Consider the following 26,597-nt stretch of genomic DNA (forward strand, 5'->3'; position numbering starts at 1 on the left):
TGACCTTTTTTGGTTTTTTGTACATAAATTGTAATAAAGTTGATAAGTTTCAAAATAAATTGTCAAACTCTAAAATCATATACGAATGTCAAAAATTATATTGACAATTTAAATTTAAAATAAGTTCGATAAGCACATTACTTTGCATTTCGGATTTTCTCGGATAAAACTCTCAGAAATTTACTTGACTTAAATTAAATGTGCATGACATAAATAGTATCTCGAATCCCAATTTTTATTTATTATAAAATTTTTTTGTCATTGTTTAAAAAATACCAGTAAACATTTCTGGAAAGAAACCATTAAACATTATTTAAACCAGTCAACTTTGTTATCTGTAATTTTTTAAATTGCAAATTAAATAGAGGTCGTTCACGTAAAAAAAATTTTTGTATAAATTTTAAGTTTTGCCTTTGCCGTTGGCGTTAATTTTTTGATAGCTGTTAATGCAAAATCTATTTTTTTAATTATTTGCCTTGATGATTGAAATCGACTTAATTTTGACATTAGTTGATAAGCATTATTTTTAATAATTTTATGACATCAACTTCATTCGAAAATTCTAAGTCATGTTGTGTTTGTATGAGCTGGCAATCCTCTTGAAGTCGGCTTCAGCCTGTATATGTAAATGACATAAAATATTGGTCAAGTACACTTGATGCTGCCATATTAGCCATATTAAAAATAACGATTCAATTATACATAAATATGCTAATTGGTTTTGAAACAATATGTCAAATATTATTTGTGATTTTATTTATATTTCAGTTTTATTGTTTTTTGTTTCTTTTTTGTGTTTGTAGTAAATGGAACTTTTTTTTAACATAATAGATATTCCAAAATGTATATAATATTTTAAAATATTTTCAAAAGTCAAAAACGTTTCCGTAATGGTTTATAATAAAAACAGAACGCAAATAAGATTTGCGTACATGTATAACTCATTTTGCAAATAAATTCTGACATAATAAATCGATTATTTTAGACATTTCAATATAATCGATTCATTTTTTTTTGATGGTTAGGTAGAAAAAATACCTAGCCAACAACAGGCAAACCAAATATCATTTTGTATCTGAAAAAAGCACAGCATAAAATTTGGATAATTTTGTTGTGCTAGGTTCAGTTTAGCCCAGTGTTCAATAACTCATTTTGTAGAGAAAAAGAAGAACAAAAAAGTAAAATAAAAAAAACATTGCTCTTTTTTTTTACAATTTTTAATTCAGTCGTCGTCGTGGATATAAAAAGTTTAAAAGAAAAAAATTTAATTTAATTTCAGCTGTGATTCAGTGCAGTTAAAAAATAAATTAAATAGAAAAACTATATAAAATTTCAAATAATAAAAGAAAGAAAGTAAATTCACTTCATTCAAAAGAAAAATACAACAATTAATATAGGCATTTTTTTTTCTAATTTTACGTTTGAATGAAAGTTTTTACGTAAAAATAATAGAAAATTTTGATTTAAAATAGTCAAAATTGAATAGAAATTTATAAAAAAGAATATTAAATAAAACATTAATTGAGAATTTCATAGAAGTAAAAGGAAAAAGAAGAAAATAAAATTGTACCAAACCCTAAAAAAAAAGAGAAGAAAAAAATAAAAATAGAAAAGAATTGATTTTAATAAAGAGAAAAAAAAAGAAATAAAAAAAACGAAAAAAAAATTGTAGCAGCTGATTTTAAATGTTCAAAAAAGAAAAGAAATTTTCTGCCAATTTAACAAGAAATACCATTAAAGTAATAATTATAAAATAGGCTAATTATCTACCTACTATACCAACTTATTAATAGTAAAAAAAAAAAGCTGTAGAATAATGAAATTGTTAATTTGTTTTTTTAAATTGATTTAATCATTTTTTTATTAATTTAAAATTTACTTGTATGTGTTAACAAAAACGCAGAGTTTTTTTTATATTTTAATATTTTAACATATTTTAACATTATAATCGCAGATTTAGTTCCAAGATATTAAGAATTCTTTTTTTAAGATTATAATAATTAAGTATATAAAGGTGCTAATTACCATCCAGTGTACCATACATATAAGAATCTTAAACCCGGCACAAAATTATTTACAAAAACAAAAATTTAAGTGAAAATATTAAAATCCTACTCTTAATTTCTTTTTTTATCTTTCATTTTAATTTAATATTATATTATTAAGACAAAAACAAATACAACATGTTTTAGGGTAACTTACCTATATAAATATTATGTTTTTTATTTAAATAAAAATAAATATAAATAAGTGTGTACATAAAAAAAAAACGAAATTGTAAAGTGAAAGAAACCAAAACATACTAGAAGCACAATATACTAACATTATTATTAAATTATTAAAATCAATATATGTACCAATTTTATATACATATAAATATATATTTATGTATGTATTAAATATATAATTCTGTTATATATAATAATATTTACAACTACGTATATATAACTACTGGTAGAACCGAGTTATATCAACTTAGTTATCGTTTATTACGTACATCAAGAAATTCTATATATAATAAGGTAAGTAGGTTTTATATATAATACATTGAATACAATTTAAATACAAAAATTTATAACATTTTTTTTTATAATAATTAAGTATATTTGGAAATTTTCATCTAAATATTCAAGGACATATTAAAAACACTGAAAAAAATTTATATACTCGTACTTAGTTAGGTATTTAAAATATATTATATAGATGTCTATTTACTAGTGTATATTAAGTATGCATTTTTAAAACATGAAATATATATGTATATATATATACGTACATTCATTAAATACAGGCGTGAATTATATCATATAAGATGAAGTATAGAGTAAAAATAACAAAAATATTAAAAAAATAATCAATTGAAAACGTGAGGTTAAAAATAAAATTTATAGTCAACACGAAAATAGTTATATAAATAATAATATGAATATAATATAGTTAACCACATTTTACATCAAACACAAAAACACTAAGTATTCTATTACTGAATATGTATTGTGTAAAATAATTATTTTACTTATGTAGTTTTCATGTACAAATTGTAGTGTATACACAAAATATAAAAAATAATTAGTTAGTAACATAAATTCAAAATTTATAAGGTCCTCTATAAGATTAATTCTAACCATATAACAAATAAAAATAATTAAGTATAAAAAATCTTAGTTTATTTAAAATAAATACCTCCGGTTGTGTAGGATAGATTCATACATTTAAAGCTCTCTTTCCATGAATTTTTTTAACAAAATGGTTCAAATTTGAAAATAATTTTTTTCAAAATAATATTTTAAAATGTTTAAAATTTTGAATTATTAATTATATTATACTAGAATAAGTCTATCTACCTACTTATATTTCCATATTTTAATTTTGGCAAACAATTTTTCTTTTTTATTTATTTATTATTTATATTTTACTATAAGTATGCATACATACGTATATTATTGTTTAGATTATATAAAATATTTTAAATAATAATAAGTAATAATAATATACATAATAAGTGTATGTAGACTATACGACATCATCCCGTCATAATATGCATATAAACAAAAATATATTTCTAGTAAATAATAAAGTATCTATATAAAATTTTTAGTATCGTGATTCTATAGATTTATTTTATGGTTATAATATACATAATATAAAGAAAAATTTGTATGTAAGTTGGTAGCTACTATATAAAACGAAAAAAGGAGAATATTTTTGGTTTTTTAGTTTGTTCTTTTGAAAGAAGAAAGATCGATAAAAAAATATTATTACATAATCGGTTTTCTTTATTATTTTTATATAGGAATTTTATGAGAAAAGTTATTAATTTTGCCTATAGCTATTTATTTATTAAGTAATTTAATTTCTTTTTGAAAAAAACTAAAAGCACGTGCTTAAATTATTTAATACAAATACTGAAATTTTTTAGTTATTCGTAAAATATTATTAACTTTCGTTTATTATTGATTTTTATCAAACATTTATTTTTGTCCTTTAAGACAATCTTATTTACTTTATAAATTTATATTTATTTATGTAAATTTACAAAATAAAATTTCAATATTTAAGTTCAATAGTTAATACGAGTAATAATGGTGTGTAATCAATTTTATTAAATAAAAATTAATTAATTAAGAGTGATTTTAGTAATACTCTATTGTTTAAGAAAATTCTCATGATTTTTCATCACTTTACAATTAATATGAAAAAGAAAAATAAATACGAGTATACAAAGGGCAACTCATTTACAAGAATATTTTAAACTACCAAAATACGAAAATTGAGTTTACATACATATGTATTTTAAATTTTGAAAAAAAATAAGAACAAAAAATAAGTAAATTAATTTCAGTAATAACATTGAAAATAGAAAATTTATAAATTTTATTAAGGATTTTTATAAGTGGCTTTATTTGTATTTTAATATATAAGTATGTATGTAAGTGTCATGTATTGTACACATGAAAAAATCCAAAAAAGAATATTTGTATTATTCAAGGGAAAGGATTCGACCTTCTATTGTATAACACTTTACTATATTTACATAGGTACATATGAGATAGTTTTGTTTTTAGTTTTGTTTGATAGCCGCTATGTATTTATGTACATAAGTATACAGATTTGTAGGCAATTTAAAATATTAAGTATACTTATTTTATTTTAAGTACATAATGTATATGTATATACATAAATGTATATATTTTATATGTTTTATATTATTTACTTAAAGGAATACATATAAATACTTAAATATCGCAAAATTTTATATATACATAGTACATTTATATAATGTATATTTAAAATGTTGTATATGTATATAATATAGAAGTTCATTGTCAAGTGCCAATGTTTCCAATGAAAAATGTGTTTTATTGTATACGTTATACATACTTAGTTATTATTGTTTTTTTTTTTCGTTTTTATTTTTTTTCTCCTTGTTTTATTGCCCCATTCTTGCTTCATTTTAAAAAATTCATGTACACACTTCCCTACTTATATTTATACTTAAGGCGATTTTTCTTATGGCCCATGAGACAATAATGAATCATACACTAAGAATTGAAATATAGATGGAAGTTGGAAGCAACCACAATACCCTTTCATTTTTACGATTTTACATTTTTTTTTTTGGTTTTTACGAATTTTATTTCTTAGTTTTTTTTCTTTCTTTTTTTTGTGTTAAATTGTATAAGACGCTCGAATTAGTTAGCAAAAGTAAATTTCATTTCTTGAACTATGACGAGTTATATTGGGAATCGTTAAATTATTTTTATAAGAGCATGAGAGATAAAAAGAAAATATGTAATAAATTTGGATTGTTATATAACAAAAAATGTGGAGTAAAATCTTATATATTGAGTCATATTTAGTTAGGGCCATGCCTTAAATACATGAAATGAAGAATATAAAATTTTACTATAAATATAAATTTTTACCAGCTTTTTTACACTTTTTTCACACCAAGTAATTTCATGTAAAATTTTAAACAATAAAATATCAGTTGATTATTGTAGCTTCAAAAATTTTTGTTCTGTCTGCAAAAAAGAGTAAGATAAACCTTGTGCTAGTTTTGTTATAACTTGCTTAAATTGCTAAATTAGTGTAAATAATAAAATAAACTGACTAAGTAATGGTATAACCCAAAAAAAATTCATAAATATTCATTTGTTTCAAAATTTTTAGTACTTAACCGGCGTTATATACTAAAATTTTGAAACAAGCTTTTAGCTGTCTTTGAATTTAGCTATTGAAATTGTTTTTTTTTTTTATTGAGTGCCATTTCAGATTAAATTTTATATATAAAATGCGCATGTTTGGCGTATAAAATGTTACATGACATAAAGTTATTACATAGTCACATTCTTAAACTGTTAAAATGCTCGCTCGATCAGTGTCTATTGAACTTGTTTGATATGAAATTTGCATCAACGATATTTTTGTTTCAAACTTGTAAATTAAAATGTCATAGAAGTAGGTGCAATGCGAAGAAAAATATAGAAAATTACTGGTGGCAATCATCCGTGATTTCAATTAAATAATTTAATTTTAAATATTTAACATCACACAACTGGAAAACTTTGTCAATTACTTGACATGATGACAAGAACCATAGCACATTTTTGTTATTTACTGTAAAACATTTAGAATTATTACTTTAAGAATTGTAATTAAAGTCAAAAATGCAATAAAAATTCTTAAAAGTAATTTAATAATGAAGTAGTAACGTACTTACGTTCTCTTAAAAATAATTTTAAGAAACAAACTAAACAAAGTGCTAGGTTCCAATTACCCTATCCAATTCCCGTTTTTATATTAAATTATGTAGGATGTTTTCCAAAACAATATGTTGATTTTGAAAATTAAAGAAAATAAGAAAATCTACTTACAGATGAAAAAATTTACATAGTAATACTTATAATTAGTAAAAAAATATTCAAGTTGTTGTTTACAAATTACATACATACCCATCCATTCTAATATAATGTAATGCATGTAATCATTTCTACAAGTACTTGTACTTATTTATATAGAAAAATTTATTAAAAAAATTTCTATTGGTTTTCAATATATTGAAATTGTGCCTTTATTTATACTTACATATGTACTTATTATATATAAGCACATATTTACTTATTTATACAGGAATTCCTGAATTTTTTAATATTTGTTTTGATAAACAATTTTTATTATTTAATATATTTGTACTTTTCTATATACTTACTTATTTATATGTTATATACTTGTTCTTATACGTGTAAGTATAAACATAAGTATATTTTTATTGAAGAATGAAAAAAGGAGAACAATTTTTTTTTTTGAAAAATTTTTACATACATATATGTATAACTTTATATACATATATCAATGTATATAATATTTATATTTTATATTCTTATGTAAAAGCAAAAAATTCTGAAATTCTTCACATATACAAAGGATTTTTTTTTTCTTTAAAAAATTATACTTAAGTACTACTTATTATATAAACGCCCAGGTTTATTTACAATATTTTGCTATATACTTATGTGTGTATGTATGTAAGTGTTTAACTTCCTGTTAAATTTTTATGTTATATAAATAAAGAAGTATAGAATAAAAATAATAAAATAAAAACATATTTTGCGTAATATCGTAATTTTTTTCGCTAGGTTCTTTTATACTTACTTATAACGTATATATGTATATATACAATGTCGCGGAGTAATGGGTGACTATAGCTTATACACACATACTAATACAAAAAAAAATTATAATTATTTAGAGTCAATTTAACATTTAAATAAAAATTTTTTAATAATTCATTTAAGGTAGAAAAATAAAAATTAAAAGTTGTTTTTAGAGATTTTTAAGTATCTAGGACATAGAAAATTTTAGTTATGAATGCCATAGCAATGTTTGAATGTATATGTAGGGATATTCGCATTTAGGTAAATGGATATGTATGTATGTAACATTATTTACTGTTTTCTTTTCAGGATTACATATTTATATAATTCCCTTTTGTAAATTTTTACACACAATTTTGTTCACATAAATAAATAATTTTTCTTAGTAAATTTTTTTTTCTTTTTTTTTTTGTGAAATGAAAATAAATAGCATTGCATATATAGAAGTATGAAAAAGGATGTATACGAGTAATAATATATAATAATCACATTGAAATTCGTTAAGTATATTTATATTAAAATAAAATCTAATTTGTAAAGCCGGCACATGACCGTTCGCGATAAATCATCGCAATATTTCTTAAATAATATTTTGAATCTTCCAAAAATTTACTGTTAATAATTTGATGAAAGGATTAATCAGAACGTTTATTATTAACTAATTTCATACTTTAATAAAATGAGTAGTCTCTATAACTCTTATAAATGCCAATTTGACATTTATAAGAGATTATTTTTTTGAAATTTCATTTTCGTAAAAAGTTTGTTAGACATTTTCATTCTCAGACCGAACCCAAATATTGTATATATTTTAAGAAATTCCATTTCTTAGCCCTTGTTAGTGTTTCTTAGCCCTTAAGAAATTACCTGATCTGATGCCTTGCTTAACGTATGTATTCCCAGAAATAGTTACTAATAAGTATTGTTTCAAACACCAGAGTTAAAATATCATACTACAATAATTTTGGTTGTATGCTTTGTTATAATATGTGTGTAAGAGACGCAAGTATGCATAAACAGATAAATTGACAAATCGGGCAACCAACAGGCGGCAAATACTTTATTTATAATTATTCTATATTATGCAGATTGATTAGATCACAATACCTCTATTATTGTAATATAAAGTGCGGTTTGAAAATTGGTAAAAATGAGTAGGCTTCATAAAAATTACATGTTTAACTAGAAAGTAAAACAAAAATATTAAATTTGTTTATGCTTCTTTTCTTTCTTAATTTTTTTTTTTATTTTTTTTTTTTCTGTTGATTAAATATTTTAGTACATATTTTTGCATAATAAGGAAATTAATGGGTAAGGATAACAAAATTTTTTTTTTAGTATATAATAATATTACTTATGGGAATATGTATAAGCAAATGTAATAAGAAATAATAAGTATGTAGGTATACTCATGGGTGAAAAATGGAATTATATAAATATATGTATATGTATAGATAGTTGCCAAAAACGCGTAAAAATTAATACTTACTTATATATTAACATAAATATATTTAGTTATTTTTGTTTAGGTATATCTAATAGTAGTTCATTTAAATAAGTATGTCTTCAGGAAAAAAAAAGGGTCATACATATAAACATACTTACGTATATTTAAGCTTATTTGAGTTAGCGGCGCTCAGATTTTTTAAAAATTATCTTTCAGTGAACGATTTTTCTCTTTAAGTTATTATTATTTTTTTTTTATTTTAGAATTGATGAATAAGTATGTTAAGTTTGTAATATTATTATAATCTAAATAATAACTTTCATATTGGCAGTCAAACTGTATAACGAATAATTGAAAATGTATGTAATAAAACTTCATTAAAAATTTAAATTTAATTTTGTAAATTCTATTTTTTCTTTTTGAACTGAATCCATTAAAAATTAAAAAAAACGGAATCAAATGAAAATCAGTATTCGTTACTTTTCGTTCAAAAACATTATTTTTGAAATGTACTTATCTTAGTATTGGTTATTTTACGATCTAATAACGAAATTATTTCTTTAAAAAAATTGTACCTGTAAATCTTTGATATGGAATTTCTGAGTAACTATAACGAGTTAAAAATTTAAAATAAATATACTTAACGTAATTAATTAAGTACAAAAAAACAAATGTAATTTGAGTACCAATCTTTTTTCACAAAAATTTACAGTCAACAGAGAAACAGAGAAAGTACATATCAGTACTTATTTAAAATAATTACAAAAATCGAATTTAAATTTTGAAAAATATATTTTAAATTGGTAATACTTGATATAAGAAAATAATGTCTTTTGTTATGAAATTAACAGATTCAGTTAATTCCTTATAAGTTAAAAATTTTGAATTTAAATCCTTAAACAAGATGGCTTTTATAAATATTTTATTGATAATCTGTCATTATACTAAGGTTAAGAACAAAAAATATATAGTGTCATAATTTTCGATTTTGGCACGAGGAATTCGAATTACGTGCAAATTCTATAAGTTATTGAATATGAAATGTTGATTTTTTTCTTGTACATGTTCTTAAATGAGACCTTGACCTTAAGATGTAAAATATGTGAGTAGATGATACCTAAATGAAATATCATAAATATTTTCAAAAAATTTTTTTATTCAATTCAGTTCAGTTCAAAGGAAGCACATGTACATTAAGTACGTTAGTCGCATTTTTTAATTGCTTCTACTAAGATTATCTTTAATTTGATCTTAAAAAGTTTTATAAATAACAAAATATTATTTGGACTTAGATGCTTGCGTTTAAATTGGTAATTATCGGTAAATTGAATTTTTGATAATTATTTTTTTTTTTTTCTTTTGTAGAAATGTGGTTTTTAGTATTTGCATGTTAATATTCAATTTATTTTTAATTATTAAGGCAATATTGTTTTAAGAATCATTAAATTATAAAGTGATAGTTATTCGATAACCTTATACGCACTGCACTTAAGAAAGTAAATATACCAAAATGTTCATGTAAGTGCTTTTTAATTATATCGAACATCACAAGTCATTTTTAACGAATAAATTAATAGTTAAAAAAAATATTATAAAATTTCTATGTTATGAACGCCTACTGTAATCAATTAATCAATATAATGTAAGTATAAGTAAGTAAGTGTGTGTAATGAAATTTTTTAGTTAACTAAAATAATAACTTGAATTTTATTTTATGCTCTACTTATTCAACTACAAAATATTCTTTCAATTTTTAACAATAACAATTTAATTTCATTGTTAAATTTTATTAATTTAATGGCATTGAAAATGAGGACATTACACAAAAAAAAAAAATAGTAAAAACAACCCAAACCAAAGTAAAACTTAAAAATGAAAATGGTGTTTTAGCATTTTTATAAAAAATTTTGGAGAAAAGTTCTTATTAGTTTTACTCAGTCCTTCTGTTGGTCTCTCTGTGTTTTTAAAGAGATGAAACTTTGTTTTTAAAGAGATGAAACTTTACTTATCTCCTCCCTTGTAAAAGCTATAACCTTTCGAAGTCCTAAAGATGCCTTTTATTGACCATTTTCTGTAATGAAACCACAAACAATTTTTAAATTATGCATAACGTTGTTAAGCATGGAAATGACCAAATTTCGGTTTTTCTTTTACAATATTCCGACATTTTGGGAGCTTTTTGATACTAATAAAAATTTTTTCCACCATCTCATCTCCCTTAAATATATTGCCTCAAGAAATTTGTGAAATTCGAATTTTTGGCTTCATTATATTTCCGAAACAGCAAGCTGTTCCGAATTTTTTAAATGGACAAAATTGACAGGAAATACCATGTCATCAAAAAATATAATTGTTTATTTTAACTCATGGAATTAACCCTGGAATTTGATCATTATATCAATGCTTCTCTCAACTATTTTTTTCATCCTAAATATATGCAATCATTTGAAATCTTTTTTGTTATATATAAGTATCAGTAAAAATAATTTAAATAATATTAGTAATGGAACGTTTTTAACGACTCAGTATTTTCATTTGTTGAAAGGAAAAGTGCTACTTTACAAACCATTGGTTTAACCCAACTTCATTTATTTTAATTTTCATTTTTTTCTCAATTTTTTTTTCTTTTTGGTTAATGCTTACGGCAAGATTAAACATAAAAAACAAAAATTATGATTTATTAGCTAACTCACTATTGAAAAAGAATCGATTAGATTAATTTATAAATGTTATATGTGCGTAAGCGCGGTTTCTCATTTATTATATACTTACACATTTTTCAAATATTTTATTCTTTGAGTAATGAAAAAAGAAAAGAACCGAAATTTATCAATTTTGTAATTATTTAATGAGTACTCAAAAGTCAAAGAATAACAATTCTGTGTTATTGATAACTTAAGCAAATTCAATTAAAAGTATAAGTACAATTAACTTTCAAGTATCATGTTTCGCTAGAAAAGTAGCCGTAATAACTGCCTATCACCGCTAATTTCGGTAAATTTTGAATTAAAAAAAAAATATGTGATAAATTTAACTTTTTAATAATTTTGAAGTACTTAATTTTGAGTACCTTTTCGGTAGTAATTACTGCAAAGTAATTGCTGGCGGGGTATTTAGAAAAAAATAAGAAAGAAAAAACAAAATGCTTAAAGTACTTTACGTCTAAAATGATTTTCTGAAATTGTAATATTGGAGTAATGATTTTCATTTTTTTGGTTTATAGAGTTAAGAGTCTGCAGCTGAGTTGAACATGGTTTCGAAATTGAACAGATAAAAAAAATAATCGGAAGTCGAGCTTGGGATCGAAATGGGAGTCGAGTTGAAAAGAAAATAAATCCGGATTCAAAGTCGAATTTCCAATAGTTCAATTTTTTATTCCAAATATCAGGAATATTATTAATTGTTCGGTATATTATTCTCCAAAGTTTATTTAATTTCTCTAAACTTTTGTTTGAAATTCTTTAAAGTTCTACTGTAAATTAAAGCTGATGCCGAACTAGAAATCTTATTCTTAATATTAAGCGATATTTTATTGTAATTTCAGATTCTCTTTTACAGTAAGTTTACAATAAAACTTCTTACATAATTTTCACAACTTTTAATGTTATACATAGGAATTTACAAAATTATGTGAACATGCTAGTTATGTAATTATAAAACACTCAAGGTGTCATTCAATTAATTATAATATTATAAAATTAATTTCGAATGGTGCGGGTAACCACAATAACAGATGTTTAAAATTTAATTATGATTTTTTTCCCTTCTTTTAATCATTTATCATTTTTATTCGGTTCAAATCGAAAAAAAAAATTTTTATTTCTTTTATGTTTTATTTGCAATTAAATTATTAATGACAAAATTTTTTTTATTTATATTCTAGAGAAAATTTTCACCTATAAATACAATTATTTAAATTGCATTCCAATTAGGTGTTTTTATAAATTCATAATAGAATTTTAATTAATAATATTATTGCTTAAGAATGAATAAAAATTACCGGTTAAAGTTAAATTTTTATTAAATAAAATATAAAAATAATCAAAAATTTTTATTTATGAAATGCGCCAAGATTTTGTAAAATTAAATAAGATTTTTTCTTTATGTTTCTACTTAAGTGCAGGCACGTTATTATTTCGATTTTAACTTTATCTTGCATTTCTATACTTATATGTACATATGTATGTATTTCTATTAAGTTGCTTGCAACATTGTACTTGGATAGCAATAATTGAAATTGGTATAACGGGCCATTGCTAGCTATTGCTTAATTTGAAACAAGAGTTTATCAGTATTTTAGACTTGAAATGATGAATTAAGTAAAAAATTCATTTGATTTTTCAGTGTTGACGTGTTGATAGGCATAACATTTTTGGATTTGTTGACTAAAATTTTTGTTTTTTTTTTTAGGAAAAGGTTTTACGAAAAATACTTCCATATTTTTTTCATATTTTAAATTTTTTCAATATCATTATAAAAATAAAAGTTCGTATAATTCTGTTGATTGGGTGAGATGGGCTTTGTACATAAATTTAGTATATTTAGGAAAAAAAAATTAAAGCAGTACAGGACTGGCGGCAAATAAAGTCAAAAGGGCATGTATAGTTTACAAGAACGTTTATACTAAATAGTTCTAATGGATCCGGTTGGAAATTATATCGACTTAAAGTATAAGTAGATTTCTAACCAAAATCTTGTCAAACATGATCTGATTTTAATGTATCCAATTTATTCTCATCAAATCAGCTAGCTCAATTCTATTTAACAGTACTGTTGCCAAGCTCTATAAAATATAAGTAAAATTATGTACGTATTTAATTTTTAATAAAATTTTTGTTGTCTACATTCACCTGCAGCACGTGAATTTGTTATGAAATGCGGTTTATTTATTTTGACATTTAGTTTTTTTTTTTGCTTTATTTTTTTATTTTGTTTTTAGAACATTTTTATTTTTAATTTTTTTTTATGTTTCTATGTTTTTATTTTATTCTTTTTTTTCGTTTTTATGTTTTTCTATTTATTTTCAATGATGAAATGGTGAACTTGAAAATAAATTTTTATGAGAATTTTTTTTTATTTATTACTTTTACCTTTCAACTTAAAGCAAATGCATACATACATTTATATATGTACATATGTAATTATGTGTATACAATTGATAATAATTATAGTATGTATAGGTGTATGTTCTTAAAAATTATATTTTGAAATTTGTGAATTGCATATTACCCAAATTGGTACAATTTATATGCACTCGTAAAAAATGCTTGAAGATTGATGTGTGAACTACAGTAAAACCAGCATTTAACTTAAATTGAACAGAGAGGGGAAGGGAACAAACAATTGAATAGATTTTAAGCAAAATAATGTATTTTCTTTGCTGTTTGGTTTGTCGTGTTTTCATTTTTAACACTCGTTGTGTGATTCGTTACGATTTTTAGCAACGAACCGATTTAGTTATTGATTTGCGATTTTGTTATGAAGAAACTGGTGCCCGAATAATTTTCTCATATGTATACATATTAATATTTAAAAAACATAATTTATTAAGAATCATGAGATTTAACAATTCTATAGTTTGCTTTAGGAGCATCTATAATCTCTTGTTTATATTGACCATTCGGTATCAAATGCAAATTTGGAATACAGTCTGATGTAAATTTCTGATGTAAATGTTCAAAAGTTTGTTCTATCCACAATATGTATGTGTACTTGAAACATAATAGGTAATATAGTTAACAATCACACGAATCATATATAAGAAGGTAAGAATCATATTTAATGGTAAGAGCGTTCGTTTTTACTGTAAAATTTAAACTTGATTTTATTTTATTATGTTGAATACACATGCCTATATATATATACGTATGTATATATATATGTATGTAAAATACACACCCAATATAAATATATGGACAAATTTAAATTTTCATAAGGTTAAATCCAAAAATCCTATGTTAACTATTGAAACTACTTAAAACATACGTAACTTTTCACAATTTTAGAATTTTTGTATTTCAAGGTTTAATAATTGTTATTAATATTAAGCTGATGTTTCAATTCTAAATTAATTAAATATTTATGTATGCATGTACTCGTATATAGAAATTTGTATTCGTACTCAAAATATTCAATATATGTAAGTATACTGGTATTTGAGCATTTGTATAAAATTGTTTTTTTAGAATATTCTTATAAAGTTTTATAACCAACAGTATTGAAACCGGTACTACAAAAATTTGAGAAATTCAATTTGAATTAAAAAAAAAAACATGTTTTTGGTTTTTGTGCAAGATTAATGCGAAACTATGAAATTAGTAATTAAAATGTTTATTTTTAAAAAGTAATTTTAGTAAAATATTAAAACTCATTTATAATATATTAATTATTAAATTAACAAACAAATTAATAAAATTTGGGAGAAAATTTTAAAATTAAAGACCTAATGCTTTTACTCCCACAGAGACATCATTTATCATCATATCTAAGTATATCTATTATTAATCGTGATGTCAATATAGGAACAGGTTCTTTCTTTTATAAAAATTTAATATTTTCTTAGAAAATTTACGAAATTTGTTGATTGAAAAGTTGTTGAACAAAAAATTTATAAACAATAAAGTAGTTACTTACTTAGTTATTAACACTTTTAATGTAAATTTTTTAAAGTTCAAAAATAATCTGATTTGTTGAAATTTTTGTTTAAATAATATCAAATAGATGATTTCAAATCCATCTGTATCAAACAATGTTGTAATATAATTTGCTTTTTAATTTTAACACAGACTCACATCTGGTATGGAAGGGTTGGATAAAATGTCCAATTTAATTATTTTCTTAAGATCTTTTTTTTCGAAAACTTTAAAGCTTTGAATGCCGAAACATATATACTGGTCTAGACGTTAATGATTGGTTCGAATTAGACAAGAGCAGTTTTACGATAAACCGCGAAAAATTCGATAAAACAGTGAAGAAAGTCGGATGAATGAAGCCAGAAAAATATAAACACTTTTGAATTATGTATTTTAAAAACTCGAAATTACTTTTGGTATTCCCAAACGGTACTAGGTTGAAGTTGTCTTAGAAAATTTACAGTCTTTTTTTTCTCAAAAAAACGAAAACTTACTACAGCATTGGTATATTTTTTACACAATCAGCAGTGGAATTTTTCATTAATATTGGTATTAGGATGCGATTTATTGATCTTTTACAATTTAATCTTCGGTAAACTGATCGCCAGTTTCCATATTACTTAGATCCTTTACATAATTAATCAAATTTTTTTTGAATTTTGTTTTTCTTCATTTTAAATTAATTACCCCAATAATGAAATAAATGACATAATAATATTTTGAAATATTTTGAATAATTATGGTAGCATTCAATTATATAGTTAATGATTAATTTACGAGTAATCAATGGCTCATCAATTTATCGATGATCAAATTACATGAACTTGTTGGATTTACTGTATTCGATTCAGAATGTTTTCTATGATTATAGATAATTTAAATTTTGACTAAAATTTTTAAAAATATTTATTTGGCAATTTCAAATTTTAATCTGAAAATTCTAATTTTGTATTCTTAAACAAAATTTTTTTTAAAGCTATTTATAGTAAAAACGTGTTTTTAAAAATTCTATAGATATTCTTTAGCAAGTAAAATACAAGTATAATTTTTAAATTAGAAAAATTTCCATTAAATGAATAAAATAAAAAAAAAAATAAAAAATATCCAATAAAATCAATAAAACTTACTAATTTTTAAGTGTTAAATTTATTATCGGTTAAAAATTTATTTTAAACACCTACTTAACGATCTCATTCTCATATACTTGCTTATACTTACTGTTTATAAGTCTAAATTAGTTCAATAAACTGTAAATATGTGATAAATAAATTTATAAATCTTTTATACAATTCATTATTACTGATTTATTCATTAAGAAAAAATAAAATAAATATTTATTTACATGTTCTTAATTTTTATTTAATTCAACGAAAAAAAAATCATTAAATAAGTAGATGTTAATTTCAATTTACGAAAATTGTAATTAATGTTAAATAACAAATAATTTGATCCAAATGAGTTTTTATTTGCGGGTAATTTTCTGTATTTATTGAATGAGCCGCCGTTTTTTTCTTTTCTACATCAAAATATTTTTGTATAATATTAATAAAAATTGGTGAGAAAAAAAAAATAAATATTTTTATTAAAGTTATTTTAAGCATTTTCAATAATTTTTGATAATAAAATTAGCAATGACGTCTTTTAATTTAGTTTTTTTTTTTTATTGAAATTTTTAATTTGAATTGAGAAAGAAAGATTTTCTATTTTCATCTTTAAATTACTTATTTACTTAGAGTGTACGTGTGTATGTATGTATATCAATATTGTGTTGTAAAATATGCAAATATGTGTATAAGTGAAGTAAGTTTTTTTTTTAGAGAAAATGCAATTCATAAAGAACAATATTATAAACATGTGCTGCCATTTCCATAGCATTGCAGAATGAATTTCCATTCTGGGCGAATTTTTAATTGTTATATAAGTATAGCATATATTGGTGACAGTAATTTAAAAATCAAATAATTTTGAATTCTTTTTAAACTGCTTATTCAATAATTCCTTTATACTTTACTTATATACTATAATCTCTTCATTTATCGGTTACGAATGACGTTTAAACTTTCAAAAAATTCCCAGCATTAATACCTTTTTTTTTCTTGAGAAATGCATTTAAATTCCGATTACGTTTGTGTACAGGGTGTTGGGTAAATAAAATATACCGTTATTTTATTGTTAATGTGGTTAGCAATCATTTAGTTTTTTTTATAAAATATCTTAGATGTTTTCAGGATTTAATTGTGGCGGTTGCAGTACAAAAATTATAATAATTAGTAAATTATATAGTTTAACTATAGTGTTTGCAAGACTTTCAGCAAATCTTAAAACTAGCTCTAAATTTGAGGATGTATTCGATATTATAACAGATGAGACAGATATTTAAAAATAATTTTTAAGCATCTGTCAATTTATATGATGTCGCTTGCGTGTATATCATAAGAAAAAAAACTTCTGATCTCAGAAGTAAAATGACTAAAGGGTTGTCTAAATGCAAAATAAGCGTAGTTAATTCCGAACGAAAAGTATAGATGGCCTACTTTCATACTATGTTTTAAACTGTTTACTGACTTCACGCACAGTTTTTTATTTTATTATTATTGCCTTCATTTGATTCTTCACATTTTTTTTGAAAACAAAAAGAAAAATGAAACGTGATTGAATTTTTTTTTTTTTTTAATTTTAATAATTTATTTTTATATTTCGTTTTTTTTTTTTTCTTTTGAATTTTTATTAATGATTTTTCTTTTTGAATAAAATTATGTGCTTTTATAACAATAACAAGAAAAGAGAAAATGTATAAAAAAAAATTTTTTTTTTGATTGAAAAATACAAAATAATAAAACAAAATTTATTATTTAACCGTTACATTTTTCGGTAAAATTAATATTAAAGTGAATCAAAAGGGAAAGATAAGATTATATTTGGATGAATTGTTCACAAAAAAAAAAAATTATAAAAAGTAAGTAATGGTGTTTTTAATAATTAATGGTATGTGAAATTTTGAAAGATTGATGATCAGTAAAAAAAGCTTCGAAATCAGTATTTGAGAAGAAATCAAGGAGTCGGAATCTAGGAGTCAGAGTCATGGAGTCAGAATCAAAGAGTCAGAATCGAGAAATTGGAGTCAAGGGTTCAGAGTCATGTATTATTAAGCAGTCGAAGTTAAGAGGTCTGAATCTAACAGTTGGTTTCAAAGAATCATAATCAAGTATTTCGGGTAAAAGAATTAACTAGTTATGGAGTCAAAGAGTCAAAGAGCAACATTCAAGTAGTCTGTGTTAAAGAGTGCGCTTCAAACAGTCAGAGTCTTGAATTCGCAGTCAAATTTTCAAGATCTATAATTTGTCGAATCTCGCTCTCAAACCCAGATCAAGGTTAAAAGAATTCAAATCATATTTTGTACTATTTGTAAAGCATACGCACATATCTAATAGGAGTGGAAGCATATTATCATTAACTTATAATTCATGTTGATCTTAATTTAGAACCTGACAGAAACTAAACATTAATTTTATTGTTTAATAATTCAACTAATTTCCATAAAATACTTCATTTCTATAATAGGGTTGGTCATCATTATTTCAAATAAATCAATTTATTAGATCAAATTAAATATGTATATTTTACATGTACAAACATATAATAATGTGTTTAACAAAAATATATATATATATTTTGTTTATATTTTAAATGACATTTTCTAAGTGGATGTTATCAATGCAAAAACAATTTTATTACAATGTATTGTATAATGTACCTACATAAATGTCTGCAAATACATATGTATATATATGTATGTACTTACATACTTACATATAAAGAGTATTGAATTAATTATATAAATATATTTATTTTGATATCAATTTACTTACACCTTTATCATTTAATGTCTGTAAATGAATTATAAACAGGTGCTTATAATTTTACCTTTTATTTGATAGATAAATAACCTTGTTTCAATTTTTTCTTTCTCGTTAGATTGTTTTATGTAAGTATCATTTTGTATTGTCATGTCATACAGATAAATAAATTTTGATGGTGAATGATAAAAGAGTAAAAAATACTAGAATAATAGAATAGGCAAATATGTACATATAAATGTATTTATAAACTTACTATATGTTCTTACATATACAGTTGATTCATTGATGTGTTTATAGTTTTTTAATTGAAAACATTTAAAATTTAGTTTTATATCTGAAAATTGCTAGACATACTAACTTATTGTATATAATAAGTTAGTATGTCTAGAACTTTCAGAGAAATGAAAAAATTTCTGGTTGAACTTTGGTTTTTTAATAAAAATATAAGAAATCTGGAAGTGTTCTCTCTTATTCTGACTTAATGAGCTTTAATTTGAAACCGATTCTGTACAAGGCACAATTTTCAAATTATTAGAAAGCAGGCATTATGCGCCAGATTTTTATTGTTTTAAAATCAAATTTTTAACGTTACCTACTACACCACTAAGTGCCGCTTTTTTCTAATTTTAAAAATATTTCAAACAAATATTGTCAAAGAATCGTGACTGTTGTTTAGGAAATAAATAAACTTTAATTTCTTTTGAGTCTAGAACAAAATAATTAATTAAAATCATAGAATAAAAAGTAAATAAAGTTCCGGCATATACTTAAATTTTATAAGTGCCTACACTTACTTATTTCAGATAACAATCGGATAACTATAATTGAAAAATGTATAAGATAATCGAAATTAATTGATCCTTATCTAGAAACGATTTATTCAAAGTATTTACAACATATTTTTTATGAGTTCATAAAAAACCAAAATCATAGCTAAAATTAAAAAATTCATGTGCTTAAAAGATTTGTTGTTATATTGTTTTCTGTTATCACTATAAAGTTGATAAGAAATTGCAAAAAAAATGATTTATTTGATAAATGAATTTTGCTTTTATAAATTATAAAAATAATTTTCCATATAGGTTTATAATTTTTAAACTAAGTAGATAAGCAATAAAATAACCTTTAAAATTTTCTTATAAAAAATAAACTGGCGCTAAAGTTTATTTTAAGAATCATTCTTTAAGCTAGGGTAAAAAAAAGTAATTTTTATAAGTGGGTAATAATTTTTTAATTTACATATGTTTAAATGCTTGATTAAATTTGAAAATAAAATATGTGCCTACTTACCGATTTTATAAATCAAAATAGTTGACATTGGAAACTTTTGATTTATTTATGAATTTTAACCATTTCAGTTGCTATAAAGAACCGACTTTTATTATAGAAAAAAGAAAAGCCATTAAAATTTTTAGAGATTATTTTTTGGAAATTTTGATTTTGTTAATTGTTATTATATGTAGGAAAGATTAAAATTGGAAAATCAAAAATATTAAGTACTGGAATTACAATATAAAATTGTGTAAATTCGATTCAATGACCTGTAAAATTTTTTTATTTATGTGTAGTATAATGTTATTAGCTATTGTCACATTGTTATTGTCAACCAGGCGAAAATATAATAAAGTGAATCAAAGCCAGATAAGCTTATACTCAGCTTTAGAAAAATTAAGATAAAGTTTATAAATTCCCTATTGTAAAAAAACGAATTTTTATTTCCATTTCAGTAAATTTTAAATTTTTTACAGTTTTAACGATTTGTTGAGAAATAATTATAATTTTCATGCGTCATATTGCGATTACGAAATTTGGAAAAAAATTCTGTTTTTGAAGAAAACAGAATTCCAAGAAACAAAAAATTTTGCATTTACTGCTTATTTTTACTGCACGCCGATTGAAATTGTAAATAAACGAGGTGACTAAGACGAGTATAAATTTACTACGAGCATAAACTCACAGAAATCTTAAGAGGGGTGTGGGTAAAAAAATTTCAAAAAATTTATTTGATATCTTTAAACTTGTATTTTGAATACCTAATTTATACATATACCTTATACATAATATTTTGTTTGATTTTTCGAAAATACAGGGTTCAGTTGAGCTTCAACTTAATGTTGACTGATTTAAGAGCAATCTTACTTATAAATTTAAGCGTTTCTTTAATTATGTTGGATTAGGTTCAAATCATAAAAAATAAAGCAACTAAAGCGATAATGAATTTATTAAAATATTAGTATTGTTGCCTTTAACCAATTATTTACCTTATAAATTTTTGAATACATTTTAAAAATTTTTATTATTCTTTTTTATATGCCATTTAAAAAAAAATAGTTTTTATCTTAAGTTAAATACATTTTTCGTTATTTATTATAGAATAAAAATATTTTGTTAGAATATACACCATTTAGACACAGAAATGAATTGAATTGCAACTAAATATTTTGTAAAGAATCAAAAATATTGAATGAATCAAAGAGAGAAAAAAAAACAAAGTTGTGAATTTCTTTTGGCAAGTTTACAGAAAACTAAAACTAAAGAAAAAACGAAAATAATTTTTTTCTTTCAAAAACAAAATCTACTACTTATAGCTTCATATGTACATACATATGTATATATAAACATAAAATATTTTTAAATTGGATTCATAAAATATAGTAAAATTTTATTGCCAAGGATGGTATTAAAATTTTTAAGAAGAAAAACTGTTAAAAACAAAAAATTAAGACCCTGAAAACGCACGTGGCTATTAACCATTGTTGCTATTTGTTGTTTTTTGGTTTTTTGGAAAAAATGATTAAAGAGTACCTGAGAGCTCTTAAAACCTGAGATTAAAGTTCAATTATAATAACACGGTATACTTATGAAGGCATAGCATGAAAATCATGAGTGCTTATTTCTTTTGAAAAGAAAATCATTTTGCATTTGTTCTTTTCGATAATTCAATTTTTTTTTTCAATAATATTCTCCAATGATAATTAAAACATTATTTAAAATAAAATTAATAAATAATATTGTAAAGCTAATTGCAAGGTTCATAATTTTATTTTTATAATTTAATTGTATATGCTATTATGTATATAAATTATTTATCATAAACAATTGAATATACTATAAACATATGGTAAGATTGGTAGTCATTGACATCATAATTATGAACTATTAATTATTCGCGTGTAATACTTATTTGCGTTACACTATAATGTAATTTTCTGCTTGCTTGAAGTGTGCTATGCTAATCATAGATTTTTATGATATTTACAATTTAATTTACTTATGTGTTTAACAAGCATAATTTCATATGTTTCAGCATATTTGTTTACAGCACATTTGTGCTAAATAATAAAAATAGGTTTGTGTAGTACGGAATATAATCAGTTGAGCAGAACAGAAGAGCGTTATAGTTCTGTTAAGTAGAAGAATACTTTGTTTTAATAAAAAAATGATTTTAAAATTAATTTAATTATTACTTGCTTTGAGATTTTTAGTTTCATTTGAGGTTAATTTAAGTGACCAATACCAAATACCTACTTCATTTCAAAATCTTACTTAAAAGCAAAAATTTTATTTAAAATTCATAAAAACTCTGGTATATCTCTGGTCATGTCAATGCATAATTTGCAAAATTAAACGATTTTCTTTTAGTTCATGAGCAATCTTCTAATGAATAGCTCATAAATCGTTTTTTTAATTATATTCAATTGATTTCAAAATTTTAGGAACAGGTAGAGGGTTTTCTCCCATAACCTTTTAATATTAGTGTGATTTTTAAGACATCATTTAAAATTATTTTATATTTGGTAATTCTGTAAACTTTAATTTAATTTCCCATTTTCTTTTTATTTAAAAAAATAATCTAATATTTTTGAATAAATTGAATCAAATTTAAAATTCTTATATTCTTATATATATTTTTTTACAAAATAAAATTTCATTGCTTTTTTATTGAAAAAAAATTTATGCTTAGCATAAAAATTTTATTCACCTTTTTTTTTTAAAAGAAAAAAAGATTTTTTAATGATTGACATTGAAATAAACCGACAAGTGAGCGAAAATGTGTGTAATAAATTTTTCCAAAGAGACGAAATTTTATTGAACCAATACAATAAAGGCAAGGTGGGTGAAAATTTTTATTAAATAAAAAAGTCCTTGGCTTGTAATTGATAATGATTTATAATGAATTTTAGAGTTTTTGATTTTTTGAATACACACTTACCTCTTTTAATTTTTAATAACTTTTGATTGATCAAAAATGTTATTCGCAGTTAAACAATCCTAAATTTTTATTTTAAAAAATATGAAAATTTTGAATTTTATGAAAAAACCATTAAAAAATTTTATTGAAATTTTTATCCTCTTTTAAATATTTAAAAAGTCACATTTAATCAAATAAACATTAAAGAAATTAAAAGTTTGTAAGGTCACAAATTCAAGGTTCAACTGCGGTTATGCGGTAAGGGAGAAATGTAGCAATTTTTTTTATTTATGAAACTTATGTACTTTCACTGTTCTCTCCTAATAGATTAAGTAAGAAAAAATATGTTTTTCCGAATTTCGACTATTTTTTAAAATAAAACTAAAATGAGATTTTTTTTTAATTTGAATTTAATGTACAATTCATTGACTAATTTAAGGATCTGTTTATTTTAATTATTGAAATTAGTTTCTCTTCTTTATTTGGGTTTTCAAATTAGGATGTATAAAGTAGGACGTAAGAATAAACAGTGAGCGTCAAAAGTATAAATTTACGTAAGTAACATTTTGAACAAATACACTGAGAGAAATTTGAGCATTGAGTTTTAAAATAAATTGTAAAACAAATTATTGCTATAATAAATATTTTTGTCATTCAAAATTATTAACCCTTATCGGACGCCACGTTAACGTTTCTTATTCCTAGTTCTCACCAGGTTGTAGTTATTTTTAATAAATATAAAAAGAAAAAGATGTTGTTTTTTATTATTTGCTTATATTCAAGTAATTTTCTTAAAAAAATATTTATTTTATGAAGAAATACGACATTTATTTATATGTTTTAAATATATAGTATTTTTAGAAGCAATCTCCAGCATGAATAAATGATTTTCTTTTGGACGATTCATAATAGTATGATGTTGTTTTCCTTCCTCGAGGCACATACTAAACAATTGTTATGTTTTCCTGTACCAACAGGTTGCAGGATATGTAGTTTCCCATTCAATCTTTTCTCATTATCTGATGTTGATGATCTTGAAGGTAATAATAAACTGAAAAGACAATCATATGTGCATTTAATGGGCAGCAATGTTTCAACCTTATCCAATTTGTTGGATGCCATAAGACCGCTAAGAAAACTACTGTTGTCAGGTCAGAGGTGACTTATGACGGATAAGGTTTAATAATTTTAATAATAGATAAATTTATTAGAATTTAATAATTTCGATTTTGCAAAGTATTTATAATAATACCAACGATTTTAATAAATAAGTAAATTTCAAAAGGAATTTAAGTATAATAAAATTTTTTATCGAATTACGTAAGGTTTTAATATTTAAAATTCAAGGTTTTAATTTGAAAATTTCTCTTGATCCTCACAGTATGTGGTTTTCGTTTTATTAAATTTAAATTTACTAGTATATATATATATATATATATATATATATATATATATATATAAATACTTATGACTTACGGCACTTATGAACCAACAAATACATAACCGATGTTTATATAATTGCTTATATATCCTTTGTTTCAAAATTTTTATATATATCAGATCCCTCAAAATTCAATTCGAGTAAGTCGATAATTGTCAATTTTGGAGATAAATTAAAAAAAAAAAATATTCGAAAATTTATTTTTAAAAATTGGAATTCTGAAGTTGAAAGAGTATTAAAAAGGTACTTAAATGCAAATTTTTAAATAACGAAAAATTACTAAGCATACTAGTATATTATATTAGTAAATTATACTAGTAAATTATCAATTAAAAAGTAGAAGAATAAATTGTTAATTTTTTGTGAAATTTAAAGTATTTGCAGCTTAATACAGAATTTTGAATAACATTATTTTAGTATTCATAATTAAATTATTTAATTTTTGGTGTTCATTCAAAAATGATGTGACTAACCAGCGGGCCGAATTTTGCAGTATATTTTAGATTAACACACAATGAATTCAAATATTGTTACATCTGGTATTGTAATAAGTTGGCACTTTTGAAAATTGTAGAAAAATGTATGTGTGTATGTATGTATTCAATAGAAATTGTCAAGTGTTATTTGTATAATGCGTTTATTTTTATATCCCTTCCATCTAATTTTACTATACTATTCTTGAATATCTAAGTAGTTTGTAAATATATAAAAACAACCGCACATCTTTATACATGCAGAAATAAATATGAATATATATATATAGTATAATAATATATAAGTGGGGAAATTTTTAGGTAGGTGGACCAAAGAATAATCAATATATTTAACATTTAAAAAGGACATCAGATTCAATGATTTTTTTAGTATTTTATTTTCTGTTTTTCTTTAGATCTTTTTATATGAATAGTTTTCATGTTTTTTTTTTCTAAAAAAATTATATAATCAAAATTGATATTTAAAAAAGTATATATACACACATGTACATGCATACAATCACCTTTTGTAAAATTTGTATTAAAGAATAAAAGAAAACTCTGACACTTTTTGAATAATTACATAATAAGCATTAGTTTGAAAGGATACGGTATAGATAGATAGAAAGGACACCGTATAGATAGATAGAAAGGATGTTGTAGCGAAAAATATAAAGAAAAATGGAAATGACATTGAGAATATGTAAATTTTTTTCTTATAAATAATATATGTTTGTATATGTGAAATTTTTTCTCGTTTATCTTAATTTTAAACAATTTGTGTTTTTCAAATAGATCTTCGAAATTTCAGAATAAGTTTTGTAAAAATGAAAGTAAAATAGGGACTGATGGGGTCAAATAATATTTTAATTTATTCAAGAAAAACAACTTATTATAAAATGTGACTTTATACAAAAAGGAGTAACTCTTTATATTCGAATAGAAGACCAATTAAGAGTTAAAAAATTTGATATATGGCAAAATTGTCACTTTCATCACTCAGTAATTTATTAACCCTTTGAATTATGAGAGATTATTAAGAGAGGATACCGTACGTTTTGGAAAATTTTTGAAACAACAATGCTAAAAGTTTAATGAGAACTATACAAATTACAAGAGAAGTAATTATAATAATTTACTCTCTTGTAATTTAGAAATATAGTTAGAATTAACTACAATAATTGTAAAATCAAAATTAATTTTAAAAAGATTTGTTAGTACAGATGTCACAGAGATAGTTTGATCAATCCTGTACCTTTTCACGTTTACATTTAATATTGATACTAAGTACAGGAAAGTAAATCTACCAGCTAGTCGAAAACTATCACCGAATCTTCTCGGTATATCATAATTATTTTAAAATATAATTACATCTACTTATATGAAATTTTACAA

At 22.5% G+C, this 26,597-nt stretch overlaps 1 long non-coding RNA gene across 2 annotated transcripts in view; it reads left to right on the forward strand.

Moving 5' to 3' along the window:
- The first annotated feature begins 1,047 nt into the window (after positions 1 to 1,047).
- The window catches only part of LOC129608756 (uncharacterized), a 92,971-nt gene continuing 67,421 nt past the window's right edge, over positions 1,048 to 26,597 (forward strand). Inside the window, exons 1-2 of one of the 2 annotated variants that reach the window (XR_008696905.1) lie at positions 1,048 to 1,739; positions 2,167 to 2,522. This is a non-coding gene — a long non-coding RNA (uncharacterized LOC129608756). Of the gene's footprint in view, positions 1,740 to 1,954; positions 2,523 to 26,597 lie in introns of both variants that reach the window. The other variant, XR_008696904.1, reaches the window with a different exon arrangement.

The sequence above is a fragment of the Condylostylus longicornis genome, unplaced genomic scaffold (assembly GCF_029603195.1).
Source record: "Condylostylus longicornis isolate FDR11 unplaced genomic scaffold, ASM2960319v2 ptg000034l, whole genome shotgun sequence".
Taxonomy (NCBI): Eukaryota; Metazoa; Arthropoda; class Insecta; order Diptera; family Dolichopodidae; genus Condylostylus; species Condylostylus longicornis.